The 13,439-nt window shown below is 42.4% G+C and overlaps 1 protein-coding gene across 1 annotated transcript in view; it reads left to right on the top strand.

The window, feature by feature from the left end:
* Positions 1-13,439, top strand: part of rhbdf1a (rhomboid 5 homolog 1a (Drosophila)) — a 359,396-nt gene that overhangs the window by 20,495 nt on the left and 325,462 nt on the right. The gene's annotated exons all lie outside the window — the stretch shown is intronic.

Below are 13,439 nucleotides of genomic sequence, written 5' to 3'. Positions count from 1 at the left end.
TGAAAAGCAACCCTCCATCACCACTCTGTCTTCCACCTTCAGGCCAATGGTTAGTTCTCCCTATATTCCATATGATCTAGCCTTGCTAACCAGTCTCACAGGGTGAACCTTGTTGAACGTCTTACTGAAGTCTGTACAGATCACTTCCACCACTCTGCCCTCATCAATCCTCTTTTTTAATTCTTCAAAAAAATCATTCAGGTTAGTGAGAAATGATTTCCGACGCAAAAAGCCATGTTGACTACCCCTAATCAGTCCTAGCCTATCGAAATACATGTAAATCCTGTCCCTCAGGATTCCCTTCATCAACTTGCCCACCACCGATGTCAGGCTCACCGGTCTATAGTTCCCTGGCTTTTATATACTTCCTTTGTTAAATAATGGCACCATGTTAGTCTTCCGATCATTCACCTGTGACTATCGATGATCCAAATATTCTCAGCAAGGCCCAGCATCACTTCCCTAGCTTCCCACGTGCACGTGATCAGGTCATGGGGATTTATCCACCTTTATGCATTTTAAGACATCCAGCACCACCACCTCTGTAATATGGACATTTTTCAAGATGTCACCATCTATTTCCTCACATTATAAAGCTTCCATGTCCTTCTCCACAGTTAGCACTGATGTAAAAATACATGTTTAGTATCCACCCCCCAACCATCGCCTGCAGTTCCACACATAGGCTGGCTTGTGGATCTTTGAGGGATCCTATTCTCTTCAGAGTTACTTTTTTGTCCTTTATGCATTTACAAAGTCCTTTTGGATTCTCCTTAACCCTATTTGCCAAAGCTATCTCATGTCCCCCTTTTTGCCCTCCTGATTTCCCTCTTAAGTATCACCCTCCTGCCTTTATATTCTTCTAAGGATTCATTTAATCTCTGTCTATACCTGACACACACTTCCTTCTTTTTCTTAACCAGAGCAACAAATTCTCACATTATTCAGCATTCCTTACACCCACCAGACTTTCCTTTCACCCTAACAGGAAAATACTGTCTCTGCACTCTTGTTATCTCATTTTTGAAGGCTTCCCGTTTTCCAGAGATCCCTTTACCTGCGAACATCCATCATCAATCAACTTTTGAAAGTTCTTGCCCAATACTGTCAAAATTGGCCTTTGAGAACATGGGCATTCATGGGTTATTCAGAAAAACTAATAAAACCAAGTTTGCAAGGTGCTGTTAGATTAATGTGGTGAATTTCTCAAGTGCAACTTTGAGGTAATACACACTGCTGCTCTTGAGTGTCACTGGTGGAGGGAATGGATGTAGTGCCAATCGATGGGCTGCTTTATCTGGGATGGTGCTCAGCTCCTTAAAAAGGTGGCAATAAGTACCATGCAACGAAAAATCTTCTCAAAATTTTGTTCTGTAGGTGTTTGACTTGCCGAGGTCTGTGCGGTAACTCTTCAGACTGAGTCGGTGGGAGGGGTGATGTCTACTAAGCCAACTGTTTCTGGGGAGTGAAAGGGAATCCCAGTGCCTTCATGAATTGTCGCCCATTCTTTACCACCTCTGGGTTGAACTGTGACAGAGAATTCACACAGGTCATTAAACAACTTAGCTCAATATTTCATAATCTCAGGATATGCTAAAGACTCACAACAAATTAAGCACTTAATTATTTTAAACAAATACACTCTAGGGGTATACGTTAGGAATATGTAGCTACCACTGCACATTCCAACATGCGGTAAAACAGCATTTGTCTTTCTGATTGTTTACAGAAAGAGTAATGTTGGGCAGAATATGTTCCTCCAATCTTTGAGTAGCGTCTTAGATCTATCATATGCACCCAAGAGGCAGATGGACAGGAATAGGTTAATGTCTCAAAGTTGCAATTCCAGCCAGTTGGTTCTACCTCCTTTCTGCACTAAATAGATTTAAATAAGTGTACAACATGCATAGAAAATCTACAGTGTTTGTACTGACTGCTTTGAATTCAGAGCTGCTTGAGTTAAATCTCCTTTCTCTCTGTGTGCAATGTTGCAGGAAATCACCTGGCAGTGAATTTTAAAAAAAACACACATAAGGGTGTGGTTTGCTATTGTAAGCAAAGTATGTGAAGTATTCAGTGAACACCTCCACAATCCTGCTTCAATCTATTCATGCAGTGCTGTTAGATGGACAGTTGAATAGACCTTAATGTTTCCTTCTGAGTTCTCCCAGGGAGTTTCAATTCATGATCACTGAATTATGCTTGGGTTTCAAAATGAGTTCTCATCACCTTTGAAATGTTAGCTTGGATCAGCAGCAACACTGCAACACTTTGCAGATGCTTAATATTTGCGTGCTAATGGGTGGCTGGTTTTAACTGCAAATGGATCTTTTCCTTCTGTTTCAACATTGCAGTTTGGTTAGAAGTAGCTTCTATTTCGTCATAGACAATGCGTTGATAAAGAGGCCAAACCATTTCATTGGTTTTGTGGAATTTTGTTCTGGAATACTGCTGATTTCATGTTACAGGTATTTGCTGAGTCCTGCATGTTGACTCTGAAACAATAATGAAGATATTTCTGCGTCTGATAACCTTCATTACCCTGGCTGCCTGTGATCCTCTGTAAATTATGTGTTACAAGCTGTAATTAAGTCTGAGCCTCTGCCTAAACATTGTGACACGAGCGATGAAAACACACAAGATGGTCTCTTGTCGAGATTTGACTTGTATAAGCATGTTGCTATGATTTTCTTCATCATTACTTTGAATCAAATTACCATGGGTGTGCATTTACATAGCACCAGTCACGACCCAGGGTGCCCCTAACTGGCCGTAAACTGTTTAAGTGCTTTGATGTCTTTTTGCTCTTGTCAGGAAATGTAGAAGATTTCAGGATTTGATAGATTACAGTCACGATCAGACAAATTGTTTCCAGTCAGAGTGTGTACAGTTTGCTTATGTTCCACACACTTTTTTTTGAAGCATATTGCTGGCAGTTGACAACTGAACTCTTGATGTGACTTCAATGAACATGGAAGTAGCTGCTTTAACATTATTATCCATGACTCTCTTCGTGGCCTAAAGAATAATATCAACTATTGATATCAAGATATTCCCACTGAAGTCCCAGATTAGAAGCCTCATACCTGGGACGTTTCAAATGGTCCAATTTGTGTCCCGGCTGAATGAGCAGGGTATTAACTACCTTCTGCCTCCATAATCCATCGAATGCATTGGTACAAATTTGTGCTGGATGTATGAATTTTCTATGATGGAAATGTGTTGCTGGAAAAGCGCAGCAGGTCAGGCAGCATCTAGGGAACAGGAGAATCGACGTTTCGGGCATTAGCCCTTCTTCAGGAATGAGGAAAGTTGGTCCAGCAGGCTAAGATAAAAGATAGGGAGGAGGGACTTGGGGGAGGGGCGTCGGAAATTTGATAGGTGGAAAGAGGTCAAGGTGAGGGTGATAGGTCAGACTGGGACCTTGACCTCTTTCCACCTAACACATTTCCGACGCCCCTCCCCCAAGTACCTCCGAAATGTTGAGCTACAGGGTGGTTGGGTTGGTTGGTCCGAGTGTCCCAGAGGTGTTCCCTGAAACGTTCCTGAAGAAGGGCTAATGCCCGAAATGTCGATTCTCCTGTTCCCTAGATGCTGCCTGACCTGCTGCGCTTTTCCAGCAACACATTTCCATCTCTGATCTCCAGCATCTGCAGACCTCACTTTCTCCTGTATGAATTTTCTAACCAACATGTTCAGAGATGTCATTATAAATCTCTGGAGCAGGTAGGACCTGAATCTGAATCTCCTACTTCAAGGTAGAGGCACTACCCCTGTTACAAAACAGCCCTCTTGCTGAAGATGTGTTCTCCGGTTAAGTGACAGAAATGTATGAGGAGAGGCTGAGTAGACTAGGGATGTTTTCCCAGAGCGTCAGAGGCTGAGGGTGACCTTCTAGGTTTATAAAATCATGAGGGGCATGATTAGGGTAAGTAGACAAGGCCTTTTCCCTGGGGTGGGGGAGTCTAGAACTAGAGGGCATAGGTTTAGAGTGAGAGGGGAAAGATATAAAAGAGACCTAAGTGACAACTTTTTCACGCAGAGGGTGGTGCATGTGTGGAATGAGCTGTCAGAGGAAGTGGTGGAGGCTGGTACAATTACAACATTAAAAGGCATCTGGATGGGGGTATGAATAGGAAGGGTTTTGAGGGATATGGACCAAGTGTTGCCAAATGGGACTAGATTAATTTAGGATATCTGGTCGGCATGGACGGAAGGGTCGGTTTCTATGCTGTACATCTCTATGATTAAGTCGCTGCTGTTGGTAAGTCAGACATTTATATGCTGGAATTGATGCACACTGCCCATTATTCACTTATAAACCAACCTGGGCTATGCATCTCTATGGCTCGATGACACTATCAGTCCTCCGCTTTGTAATCTGAACTCCATATTTACTCTTTACTGCTTTCTCTAAATATCTCTGTAGTTGTTTTTAGAGAGATTGTTTGTTTGGTAAGATGAGGCTAACTATAAATTTGTCTGCTTTATATTCATATGAGTGGCCATTCAGAGCAATTATTGTAAGACTGTAACAATTTGGAACCAATGTGAACTAATTCAACCTGTACAGCATTTTCTTGTGTAGTGATGCAGTTTAAAGATGAATAACTCTTGATTATCTCTTGCACTGTCCTTTTTGACTAGTGAAGTCCTTACAGACCTCTATAAGGTCTCACTCTTTCAGCTTTCTGTTGAAAGAGTGGCTACCTTTCACTTGAGAAGATTAGAGTGAGTCTTTATCTTTCGGGTTGGTAGAATTGAACTCGTGCTCAACTGAAGATAATCTCTCTGCATTTTAAAATATGTCTTGGTAAAAATGATAGTCACTCTAATTGTACTCTTTTATTGGTTCCTGTGTGTGGTTGAACCAATGTAACCCCTCTGACCCCTTCAGTGTGTACTATACATGCCTCCTTGAACTATAGGTGAGGTACCATCACCCCATCTCCTGCAGTGGTGCTTGAAATTGACCACTGCCTCCTGAAATTCACTAATCCTCTAAGTATTAGGAACCCTGCAAATTAGTTGAGAGAACCTTCTACAAATCGGGTAGATAGGATAGTGAAGAAGGCATTTGGGAAGCTTTCCTTTATTAGTCAGCGTATTGAGTACAGGAGTTGAGAGGTCACGTTGCAGCTGTACAGAACATTGGTTAGGCCACTTTTGGAATATTGCATGCAATTCTGGTCTCCTTCCTATTGGAAGGATGTTGTGAAATTTGAAAGGGTTAAGAAAAGATTTACAAGGATGTTGTCAGGGTTGGAGGATTTGAGCTATAGGGAGTGGCGGAATAGGCTGAGGCTGTTTTCCCTGGAGCGTCTGAGGCTGAGGGGTGACGTTAGAGGTCTATAAAATCATGAGGGGCATGGATAGAGTAAATAGACAAGACCTTTTCCCTGGGGTCGGGCAGTCCAGAACTAGAGGGTGTAGGTTTAGGGTGAGAGGGGAAAGATTTTAAAAAAGACCTAAGGGGCAACCTTTTCATGCAGAGGGTGGTGCGTGTGTGGAATGAGCTACCAGAGGATGTGCAACATTTAAGAGGCATATGGATGGGTATTTGAATAGGAGGGGTTTGGAGGGATATGGGCTGGGTGCTGATAGGTGGCTCTAGATTGGGTTGGGATATCTGGTTGGCATGGACCAAAGGGTCTGTTTTCTATGACTCCAAATCCTACTGTTGAAAGATTGATCCAAAAATTCCAAACTGTGGCACAGTGTTATTGAAAATTTGGAGTAGTTGGAGCATCCTTTTTGAGTTAAGTGTACTTTTTAGTCCCCAATTTGAAGTGTATTTTTCTCTTCCAGCACCATGTGTGGATTCTCTGAGGATGAGTCACCACCTACCTGCCTACTAGCTGTTGCCAAAGCCACAGATGCATTGAATGCCAGCAGGTGTGGAGGAATGTGTTACCTCCTACTGAGCACATTCCACAAAATGGGTACTTCTGAGAATGGTGAAAGAAAGTCCCATCCCACTGAACTGTACCCTAGGTTACCAAAATACAAATAGGATGTTGGTTGGTCTTGAACAAGTGATTGCATCAGACCTCACCACAACGCAAAGCTGTGGGGCTGGATGAGTGCAGTATAACTCTGGAGGAGCAAGTCCTCAAGTTCATTTCTAAATTTTAGAAAAACCTTGGGGATATTTAGTTGAAATTGTGACTGACATTGGCCTGTTATTTTATAACAAAGTTGTGTGGTATCTTATAGACAGATTCACATTGATTGCATTTGATGCCTTGTGCAACTTTTTTGGAGCTATTTTCAACTCCTTGGAAGGAGCACAGGTGAGTTTTTCTGGTGACCTGGCCAATATTTATACCTTAATCTGATTTTGGTTTTATGTATGGTATTGATTATCTGTATCATGTTCTCTTTTGTGGGAATTTAGTGGGTTTTTTTTTTGTTTCCTTCGTTGTAACTATGACTTCATTTGGTCTAGAATTCCTACATGAATACAAGTCTTTCGTTAGTCTCTATCAAAAAAATGTTATTTCTTAATTAAATTATTCTTGTACAAATTATCTCGCAATGTTGTGATTCCATTATAAGTAAGGCATATTCTTTACTCCATTCACTTTATCAGGATCCTGTGATTCCCTTTTCCACAGTGAAGATTAAAATCTAAAGTTGTGTATATTGCAATATTGTTTTTCAAAAAATAATGAGACAGCAGTTGCGATTTATGGGAATTGATATTACTTCTCCAAAGATGAAGTAACAAGCAATGTATTTGCTTGTTGCTCTACTTAAATTTAAGCAAAAGAAAATTTGCTAGAATTAAGATTTTGGGAATCTTACTTTTCATGATGTGGAGGAGCCAGTGATGGACAATCATCTGCTGAAAGGAGCAGTGTTCTGAAAGCTAATGCTTCGAAATAAACCTGTTGGACTATAACCTGGTATTTGTGATTTTTAACTTTGGCTACTTTTCATGTTATTGTGCAAACTCCAGTTGTACGATATTTCATTTGATCTGAATCCATGTGGGAGAGCTGTTTGTCACATTGGAACATTAATATTACTGAAGGGAGTAGAGAAAGGATGCCTTTAATCTCCTCTTAGTGTAGTCCAGATAAAAGTTGGCATTGATGAAACCTTGCAATGATCTGGCTCATTAAGGCCTTCTGTAAGTGCAGCATATTCCACTGACTTTTCCAACCTCCATGCAGATGGAGCATTACAAGTGCTTGTTGGATCAGATGCCAAATCAGTATAATGCAGTCTTTAGTCATACAAAGGTCCCTTCATGGGTTTGTTGGAGAGCACCAGACTTAGAGTATTAGCGAATGCCCAGAGAATGGCAAGAATGAGTGACAACACACACTGGCACCAATTCTACACAAGCTGTCTGCTTTAGGAGTGTGAATATTAATGAAGTATTAAAAGTGGAAAGAAAATTACTTCTCTTTGAAATCAATTGCGTCATCTTTTAGATATGATACCGATGCCATTAAATCTGACCCACACCTCTGACTATCAATAGAGAGGGGAAAGTAGGAGACAGATTTCCAGCATACTCCAACCTGTCATTGCCACTGAGCATCCTGGAGAGGATGTCATTGCCAACTCTCTGTGCATAAAGATGTGGATATGTGGATTAGGCAGTTGCTGGCTGGAGGTGTGAAACTTTGAACTTGAATGCCTATAACATCAGGATCACTGCCACATAGGTCCTATTATCCTCAGAGAGTGGATGTTGTTATGTGATGGTTTGGGATACCTCGTGCCTTGGATGACCGCTAGAATCTGTTACCTGGAGACCAGTTTGAAATTAGACACACTTTTATATTTGCAAAAGAAGCTAGGATGAAGTGAGGATTTTTTCCTGCTTGGTAAGGAGTTAAGATCTGGAATGCGTTGCCTGGAAATGTGGTGGAGGTATGTTCAATTGAGCCATTCAAGAGGGGGATTGGATGATTATTTGGATAAATGTAACATGCAAGAGGATGCGAAAAAGTGGAAGCTTGCTCGTTTAACGACTGGTGCAGTCACGATGGGCCGAGCAGCCTCTCTGCACCATCACGCTTCAGAGATTCTGTATCTTATTCACTGAGGGCAAGTGAATGCATTTGAATTTCCACAGAACGAAGAGGGCAGTACAGTAGTTCAGTCATTAATACCGCAGCCTCATAGCAGCAGGGGACCTGGGTTCGAATCCATCCTCAGGCGACAATGCAAACTTCACATTAGTCATTCTCCCCATGTCTGCATGAGTTTCCTGTGGGTATTCCAGTTTGCTCCCACAATCCAAAGATGTGCAGGATAGATGAATTGGCCATGCCAAATTGCCCATAGTATCCAGGGTAGCTTAGCTGAATTAGCCATTGGAAATGTAGGGTTATAGGAATGAGGTAGGGGGAATTGATCTGGTTGGGTACTGTTTAGAGGGTTGGTGTGGACTGGATGGGTTGAATGGCCTGTTTCCATGCTGTACAAGTTCAATTGCTTGTGAAGTGCAGAACTATCATGAAGCAGGATTATTTGCTCCACTGTCATGAGGTATTTACAAACAAGATAGGGAATCGAGTGAAAAGAGTGCAGAGTATTTTCTATGGAAATGAGTGTGCAGTTTACACCAATTTGAGGAAATTATTTGTCTCTATCTGCTAAACTTGCCCTTTAGCTCAAGAGAAGGTCCTCTTGGGTGTCTGACTCAGTTCCTCTGCTTGATGCTCTCCCTCACCATTGCCACCTGCTGCTGGGCGTCCTGTGGAAGCTATTGTTACTGCAGTTGGATTCAGGAGGCTTTTTATTTTTCATTCCTGGGATGTAAATGCCACCGGCTAAGCCAGTGTTTGTTTCCCATTCATGACGTGGAGGTGCCGGTGTTGGACTGGGGGTGGACAAAGTTTTAAAAATTACATATCACCAGGTTATTGTCCAACAGGTTTATTTGGAAGCACTAGCTTTCGGAGCGCTGCTCCTTAAACCGCGTGATGACGAAGCAGCAGTCCGAAAGCTAGTGCTTCCAAATAAGCCTGTTGGACTTATAACTTGGTGTTGTGTGATTTTTAACTTTTCCAAACCGTAATTGACCTAGGAGATAATGACAGCATCAATGGAATCACAAGTGATTTCTCAACACACATCGCTCATCAGGATTGTGAGCACTAAAATAGAGCAATACTGTGGATGCTAGGAATCTGAAATAAAACTCATTTCTATAAATTCTTGCAGCATCCAAGGGGATGGAACAAATTAATGTTTCAATCCCTTTTTTCATTTTTTTTTGTAGAGGCATAGATGTGATAGATTAAAATCATCACTTGTCTTTTCTTTGGCTCATAATGCATTCCCAGTATTTTTTATCCCTTTTAGACAATGGATTACATCCTGTTCATGATCCAATAGTGAGTTTTTCCCCATTTGGTGAAAAATGGATTTTGGAGTCGAGGTGACCCTGGTGTTTTGTAGCCAAGTTAAGCTACCATGCTGTTGTCTGAACCCATTAGTTGATGTTTGAAAGATTTTAGAGCATGTTAGCTTATTGGTTGGGGGGTGTTGACTGCCCGTGCAGTGTTGGTGGGGGTTAGGATGTTTCCTCCCTTGTTCCACAGAGCTTTGCAAGTCCATGCTTTTATGTTCTTCACTATGCAGGCAGCCAGAAGCCTGGCTTCTGTGCTCGTAAACTCTGATTTACTGGTGATGTTGGCCATCTGCACAATAGAACATTTCAAAGACCTTGGCTTCAGTTAATATTTGCCGAAGATGTTTTGGATTTTCATTCTAATGGGTTCCTGATGAGAGGGAGTAAGTGTTTCATATCAGCAAAGGGGAAATCTTTTTAACCTTTTTTTTTGTGGTATTCTCAACAGCTTTTCAGTAGGTTTATATTTTTGGTAGTCAGTTAGTGGATTGAGTATAAGAGTTGGGAAGTCATTTTGTGGCTGTACAGGACATCGAGGCCACTTTTGGAATACTGCGTTCACTTCTGGTCTCCCTGCTGTAGGAAAAATGTTGTGAAACTTGAAAGAGTTCAGAAAAGATTTATGAGGATGTGGCCAGGGTCGGAGGGCCTGAGGTAGAGGCTGAATAGCCTGGGGCTATTTTCCTGGAGCATCCGAGACTGAGGGTTAAGCTTAGAGGTTTATAAAATCATGAAGGGGTGTGGATAGACTGAATGATCAAGATCTTTTTACCAGGAGAGGGGAGTCCAAAACTAGAGGGCATAAGTTTAAGGGGAGAGAGGAAAGATTTTAAAAGGACCTCAGGAGCAACATTTTCACACAGATGGCTGTCAGTGTATGAAAAGAGCTGCCACAGGAAGTAGTGGAGGCTGGTACAGCTACAACATTTAGGAGAAGCAAAGATGAGCAAAAGCACTTACATGCAGTGAATAGGGAGGAATGTACTGTACCCGTGTGGATGGAGCCAGGTTCAATTGAAGCATTCCAGCGGATGGTTATTTGGATCGAAATGTGTAGGGGTATGGGAAAAGTCAGAACCAGAGCAGGCAGGATGATTGATTTATTGTTGTCACATGTACCGAGGTACAGTGCAAAGTGTTGTTCATACAGAGTAGTAGAACAGAATGCAGAATACGTTGTTACAGCCACAGAGAAGGTTCATGGGGAGGGAGGGAGGGAGATCATCAGCATTGATGTTTGAGGTCTGGTTAAAAGTCTGATAAAGGTGAGGAAGAAGCTGATCTTGAATCTGTTCTTAAGTGTATTCAAACTTATGTTTTCTGCCTGATGGAAGAGAGTATAACTGGAGTGGAGAGGGGTCTTTGATGTTGGTTGCTTTCCTGAGGCTTTGGGAAGTATAGATGGAGTCAATGGATGGGAGGCTGGTTTGTGTGATGGATTGGACTGTGTTCACAACTCTCTGCTTATTTGCAGTCTTGGGAAGAGTAGTTGCCAAATCACACTCTGATGCACCCAGATGTCACAAAGAAAGCATTCTAAAAATTGGTAAGAGTCCTTGTGGTCATAGTGAATTTCCTTAGCCTTCTGAGGAAGTTGAGGGGTTATTGTGTTTTCTTGATGGTCGCGTCGATGTCAGTGGACCAGGGCAGATTGTTGGTGATCATCACTTCCACGTATTTGACAGTCTCGATCATCTCCCACCTCAGCATCCCTGCAGTCAGGGGCATGTCTTCCACTCCGCTTCCTGAAGTCACTGACCAGCTCCTTCATTTTGCCTCCTGTACCATAATAATTCTGTGATTCTTGTATGCTATTCTCCTTGCAATAAATGCTATCCTAACCATGTTTCCTGTACCTGTATACTAACTTTGTAATTGAAAGATCCTTCAGTACCAGAGTTCTGCAATGCCTCTCCACTAAATAGGAAATTGTGTTTTTCTATTCTACTGTACTACTGCCAACCAGTTTGAACCAGAGGGTAGCTACACCTAATAAATATTAGTCACGATGGAAAATCCCTGAAGGGAGTATCTTTAACAGGAAGTCAGGAGAATGTTTCACTGGAAAGTGAGTTGATTTTCCCCTGGTGAAATGAACAGAGATGTAATTGAGTAGTTGATATTCCTGTGACTTGCTGGCAAGGAAAAGGAAAAAAAAATCCGCCCATGTTCTCGCTCCCGATTCCTATCATGTGACCCCCTCCAGTGATCCCACTTGTGTAGATTAGATTAGATTCCCTACAGTGTGGAAACAGGCCCTTCGGCCCAACCAGTCCACACCGACCTCACGAAGAGTAACACATCCCAGACCCATTTCCCTTTGACTAATGCACCTAACGCTACAGGCAATTTAACATGGCCAATCCACCTGACCTGCACATCTTTGGACTGTAGGAGGAAACCGGAGCACCCGGAGGAAACCCACGCAGACAGTTGCCCAAGGCAGGAATTGAACCTGGGACCCTGGTGCTGTGAGGCAGCAGTGCTAACCTGATGTTGGGTAATGTCTGACTTAGCAATCATGTCATGGAGTTGTCCAAATCACTTTGCATAGCTTGCCTAGGCTCACCCATGGAGAATGGCCTTGCAGGTGAATTATTTGAGCACTTTCAATACTTAACAAGCCACAGTTGATCGTTCCTCGAGGAAGAGGAGAAACTTTAAATATCACACATGTTTCACAGAATTTGGCTTCACTGCATCGATTTTCACCTTGTTGGGAATGATGTGAATTGCTGGGACATTTCCTGCTGTTAGACCACCACAGGCACGTATCATCTGGAAGTGATCAACTCTAAACCAGACTTCTGATCAGAGAGACAACAAGTTGTGGGGCTGCTTGAGCAATGTATCTCCCTGTTAAGTTTTGCATCAACAGTGAATGTAGGGAGAGGGTGTTACTTTTAGGAGCAAGAGAGACCATTATTCTTGCTTTAATAAAGATCCATTTAATAAAGTTGAATTGCTTTTATGAGTAAGGCTGCTGTAGTGGTACTGATCTCCCCAAGTTAAGCCATATTGTCAGGAAAATTAGCATACTTGTTTTCTCGGTACTGATGAGCTTTCATGATCTACCAAGTATTAATGAGATATAATGTAAATATTGCTTAATGTGGATATTTATGTCTAGATTTGGAAAAATGGTTTGTTGTGAATATGCCTGGCTTCAAAGCTCATGTAATCTGTGAGAAAATGAATCTTGCTCACTTAGATTGTAAGTCTTGAAGTGCCTCTGTGCAAATAGGGGCGGCACAGTGGCTCAGTGGTTAGCACGGCTGCCTCTCAGTGCCAGGGACCCGTGTTCGATTCGATCCTTGTGTGATTGTGCAAACTCCACATAGACATTCTCCTAGTGTCTGCGTAGGTTTCCTCCCACAGTCCGAAGATGTGAAGGTTAGGTGAATTGGCCATGCTAAATTGCCCGTAGTGTTCAGGGATGTGTATGTTCGGGGTAAATGTAGAGTAATAGGGGAATGGGTTTGGGTGAGATTCTCTTTGGAGGGTCAGTGTGGACTTGTTGCTCCAAAGGGCTTGTTTCCACATTATATGCATTCTATACATTGCAAGGTTTGTGAAGGTTTGTAGCTCAGGTTGAGGGTGTAGGTTTGCTCGGTGAGCTGTAGGTTTCATATCCAGACGTTTCATTACCTGGCTAGGTAACATCATCAGTGGCGACCTCCAGGTGAAGTGAAGCTGTTGTCTCCTGCTTTCTATTTATATCTTTTCTCCTGGATGGGGTTCCTGGGGTTTGTGGTGATGTCATTTCCAGTTCGTTTTCTGAGGGGTTGATAGATAGTATCTAGATCTATGTGTTTGTTTATGGCGTTGTGGTTGGAGTGCCAGGCCTCTAGGAATTCTCTGGCATGTCTTTGCTTAGCCTGTCCCAGGATGCATGTGTTGTTCCAGTCAAAATGGTGGCTTTTTTCATCTGTGTGTAGGGCTACGAGGGAGAGCGGGTCGTGTCTTTTTGTGGCTAGCTGATGTTCGTGTATCCTGGTGGCTAACTTTCTTCCTGTTTGTCCTACTAGTGTTTGTGGCAGTCCTTGCATGGAATTTTGTAGAT

Source organism: Chiloscyllium plagiosum, chromosome 21 (genome assembly GCF_004010195.1).
Source record: "Chiloscyllium plagiosum isolate BGI_BamShark_2017 chromosome 21, ASM401019v2, whole genome shotgun sequence".
Classification (NCBI taxonomy): Eukaryota; Metazoa; Chordata; class Chondrichthyes; order Orectolobiformes; family Hemiscylliidae; genus Chiloscyllium; species Chiloscyllium plagiosum.
This window is presented reverse-complemented; position numbering and strand designations above follow the sequence as displayed.